Source organism: Phoca vitulina, unplaced genomic scaffold, assembly GCF_004348235.1.
Source record: "Phoca vitulina isolate PV1807 unplaced genomic scaffold, GSC_HSeal_1.0 scaffold29, whole genome shotgun sequence".
Taxonomy (NCBI): domain Eukaryota; kingdom Metazoa; phylum Chordata; class Mammalia; order Carnivora; family Phocidae; genus Phoca; species Phoca vitulina.
Window position 1 is genome coordinate 11,411,560 of NW_022589732.1, and position 4,993 is coordinate 11,416,552.

The following is a 4,993-nucleotide window of genomic DNA, read 5'->3' on the forward strand; positions in this document are numbered from 1 at the left end:
TCTTCTGGGTCTCAGCTGGACTCCCTCATGCATTTGGAGTTGGCATCTGGGAAACCAAAGGCTTCTGCTTCTGGGAAGATGGCTTACTGTCAACTGAGGTAGCTGGGCCACGCGTCTCTCATCCATCAGCAGGCTAGCCCACGTTCACAAAGAACTGTGCGGTTCTAAGAGCAAGAATGGACTCATGCAAGGTCTCGGCTCAAAATTGGCACTACATGACTTCCATAGTTGTATTGACTAAACCAAGTCACAAGTCCAACCCAGGTTCAAGGGTGGGGAAAGAGGCTCCATTTTCTTTCTTTTTTTTTTTTTAAAGATTTTATTTATTTATTTGAGAGAGAGAGAGAGAGAAACAGCATGAGAGGGGATAGGGTCAGAGGGAGAAGCAGGCTCCCCGCCGAGCCGGGAGCCCGATGCGGGACTCGATCCCAGGACTCCGGGATCATGACCTGAGCCGAAGGCAGTCGCTTAACCAACTGAGCCACCCAGGCGCCCCAAGAGGCTCCATTTTCTGATGGCAGGAGTAGCAAGGTCACATTGCAAGGAACGTGGATACAGGGATGGGTAGAGAATCAAAGCTAGTTTTGCAATCTACTGCAGTGCTCAATATTCCCATGACACCCAGCACATAGTGGGTGCTCAGTCAGTATTTATCACGGTGTTAAGGATGCTAAGATTTTCTTTCTTTCTTTCTTTCTTTTTTTTTTTTGTGCTAAGATTTTCAATCGTGATGTTTACTGATCTCGTTCAACACAGTCAATTGGCAAAATGTTATCTCTCACTCGCAAGCTATTTATTGCCACTTTCAGTTCCAGAATAACAATTGGAGGATCAGGAAGACAGGGCTGTGCAAGAGAAAGCCCCACTGAGGCTTCTCAGTGAAGAAGCTCAGTGGGCCCCAAATAGGCTCCTGCTCCCAAACAGAGCATCTTTGGAGGCCTGGTCACATGAGATGGAAGCCATACAACTTCACCTATAAACAGAGAGAGGCTGGTTTGCCAGAGCTTAAACACGGCCCCTGTTGATTTCCTGAAAGCCTTATATCCTTACTAGAAATGAAAAGTAGTATAATTTGCCATAGATAGAATGTAACCTGAAAAATAAATACTGTAAGTCAATTATATCCCAATAGAACTGGAAAAACTTGTTAAATATAATTAAGTGAATAAAATAAAACATTACTGTTGCCTGCTAAAAGCCTGCACCTGAGGCTGTTCTCTTTGTTCTAAAAGGAGGCTTGCAAGTGCTAGGGAGATAGTAAAGACATGGCAGTGCCTTGGTTAATTCAAAATGCTTGGAAGAAATTTAAAAAGGGAATCACTCTCTCAAAGCAGTGGTCCTGGACCTCCAAGAATATAGGTCCCACCTTGGGAAAGACTGTCCCACAACAACAGAGAACTAGGAGTTCAGCAATACCAAGTAAAGAGTTTCAAGGGCGGGCTGCTCCCAACTGGCCCACCAACCACAGGAAAATAGACCTCTTGAAGACGTCTTCAAGGATCCCGTTGAATTGTAATAGACACAGAGACCAAGAAGGACATGAGACAGGGAAAGGAATAGGGAAGGGAAGAGTACTCTCAGAGTGGGGCTCAGCCTGAGCATAGATTTAGAAGCCAGAAAGCATCAAGCATTCCTGGGAACACCCAAGTGCTCACCTCTGGCTGAGGCTGGGGGGATAAGGAGCCATGGGACTGGTACACCAAGATACACCAAGTTACACTGAGCCATCGTGAGGGCCTTTGCTCCTGGGATGACAAGGTGGTACTTGATTTCCTGTGTGTTTCAGTTAGCTTTTGCTTTGCAACACACCACCCGGAAATTTAGCAGCTTACAGCAACAAGCGTGTGTCATTTCTCACAATTCTGTAGGTCAGCTGGGCGGTTCTGGTCTGAACTGGCTGGGCTGATCTCCGCAGTCAGCTGGCACCCGGCTGGGGCCAGATGGTCTAGAACAGCCTCACTCCTGCATCTGGCAGTCAGCAGGCTGTTGGTGGAGGGGCCTCAGTGGGGACAGACCAGGGCCTCTGCTCTACATGGTCGCTTACCAGGGGACCAGCCTGGTCTAAAAGGCAAGCCCATAGTGAAAGTACTTTTCAAGCCTCAGCTAGTGGCACAAACTTTGTTAGCTCATTAGCCAAAACATGGCCGAGCCCAGAGACAATATGGAAGGTCCACTGAGGGGGTAGATACAGGGAGGAGTAAACATATTGGTCAAGGGAGTGACCTGATTAGAGAAGCGGTCTGGAAGGAAGGAACAGAGCACAGGACGTTCTGAAATAATAATGCCAATAATAGCAGCGATAATAGTTCATACCTAAAATGTCACTTTTTCTACCACATACTTTGTGTTATTTATTCCATCTTTACACACACACACACACACACACACACACACACACCTGCTAGCAGCCCCATTTTAAAGATGAGGAAACAAAGGCACAGAGAAGTTAAGGAGTTTGTCAAAGGTCTACTGAGTGGTACAAATAGAATTCGACCACAGCCTGCAAGTATAGTGGCCAAACTCTAGAAGGGCCCCTGCAAGGCCCTGTGGGGAAGACAAGGACCTGACTTAAGGTAGCTGTAGAGAGAACAGACAAGGGACAGATGCAAAGAGATACTTCAAGATAGACGGGGCAGCGCTTGAAAATGATGTGGGGATGAAGGAGAAAAATGTGTGGGAGAGAGGTCAGGTGCAGGGGACTGGGCTGTGCCCTGTACAGAACAAAGGACATGCGGGTCTAGGGCTGACTAAAGAGCAGGAGGATTTAGGGTATGTTCAGAAGACCGGTAAGGGCACATCCACTGGGAGGTGTCCAACAAGTTCTCGGAAGTAGGTAGAGTCAGGAGGTCCAGAGATAGACCAGGGCTGGAGCTCAGGGGGCAGTGTCACTGGTCCCAGGCCCGGGTCGAAATCACGTGACAGGAGAAGACCCCCCCCCCGCCTCCGAGACAAAGAGGGTGGCCATGACAAAGCTATGGCTTCTGGCAATCTCAGACTAGGGAGTGGTCCCCGAGGCTCCCAGGGGCACAACAGTTAAGGAGCCACTCACTCTCAGCTGCCAATCCCACCCTGGCACGGCCTGAAAGTTCCTCTTGAGGGCTTGCCTCGCCCTAGCCCCGCCCCTAGCTCCGGGGTCCTGGTGAGAAACAGAAAGCCAGAGACAGGCCTGCGTTGGGACTTGGAAACAAAGCACATGGAGGCAATGTCACCGTGGAGAGTATTCCCTGCCCCGCCCACCCCACCCCCCAGCGTTAGAGGTCACTATGTCCGCAAGCACACATGGGACACCCCTACTCTATTCTCAGGGACTATCTCAACTAGTGGACAGCTAGGCTGCTGTAAAATAAGACCCGAAAATACTTCAACATAAATAAAAGAATGTGGGGATGCCTGGGTGGCTCAGTCGGTTGGGCAACTGCCTTCGCCTCAGGTCATGATCTCAGGGTCCTGGGATCAAGCCCCGCATCGGGCTCCCTGCTCCTCGGGAAGCCTGCTTCTCCCTCTCCCACTCCTCTCTCGCTGTCTCTCTCTCTGTCAAATAAATAAATAAAATCTTTAAATAAATAAATAAATAAATAAATAAATAAATAAATAAATAAATGTGTTTCCCTCTCTCCTGAGACAGGTGATCTGGGGAAGGTTGACAGCTCTGTTCCAAACAAGTCGTCTAAAAACCAGGACGGCCAGTTACTGTGTCATCTTCAATATGCCCCTCCCACCTCTGGGTCCCAGGCTGCTGCTACAGTTATACCCTTTCGGAGTTGGCAGGAAGGAGAAAAGAAAGCATCCAGAGTAAGCCAGGTTGCCTTTAAGGGGATGACCCGAATATTGCCAGCAACACTCTCCTTCACTCCCCATGGCCCTAACTTGGTCATGTGACCACATCTAACTTGGAGAGAGGCTGGGAATACAGTGTATGGCCGAGTGATCATGTGCTCAGTTAAAACTTGTGAATTTTATTATGAAAAAGAGGAAGGGGAAGATGGATACTAGGGAACAATTAGGATCTCTGCCAGAGGGAGGGATTTGGGGTAGGGGGTCCTACAATTCAGTAGGTGGGGGCCAAGCCAAACAAATAAACCTTGTTTTTCATGCTCAGACTACTGGGGCCCAGAGAAACATGGCTCATAAATATAGATCTTGTGTTGGCAGTCTACTTATGAGCTGCTCGAGGGAAAGGCAGAGATTGATGATGGAAATAGCCTCTACCTGGCACGGGGCTGGAGACCTTAGGGAGTGCTTATTAACCACCTGTTTGTTTATCAACGGGCCAGGAAATTATTAATGCATCCATTCTCTTCACCCTTTCTTGTAGATCAGCTTTTCTTGTCCCCTGACTCCGCAGGATATTGGCAGATGCTATTGGTGCCCATTCCAACATCCACTGCCTTCTTTTCCCTCGTCAACAGAATCCCATTTTGTTTGGGGCAGCACCATGTCAATGAAGTCCTTGCCTTCCCTGCCTCTCTTGAAACCAGAGGAAGCCATGTGTCACGGTCTGCTCGACTGTGTCCGTTTCCTATGGCTGCCATGACAAGGTGCCATAGACTGGGTAGCTTGAACAATGGGCATTTATTGTCACACAGATTTGCCGAGCATCACAGGACTGGTTCCTCCTGAGGGCTGTGAGGGGAGGCTCTGCTCCAGGCCTCTCTCCTTGGCCTGTAGATGGCCACCTTCTTCCATTATTCCTTTACATCGCCTTCCCTCTGTGCCTGTCTCTGTCCACATTTCCCTGTTTTATATGGACACCAGTCATATGGGGTTAGAACCCAGCCTAACGACCTCTTTTTACCTTGACTGCCTCTTTCAAGATGCAATCTCCAAATAAGGTCACATTCTGAGGTCCTGGTGCTCAGGATATCAACCAATCTTTTTTGGAAGGACACCCATCACAGCAGTGCAATAAAAACAGAAATCAGCTGGAGGTATTTGGGCAAGTGTTTGCTTTCCTGATAAAGTGAGCCCGCTTTCTTCCTGCCTTGAGTGTGAC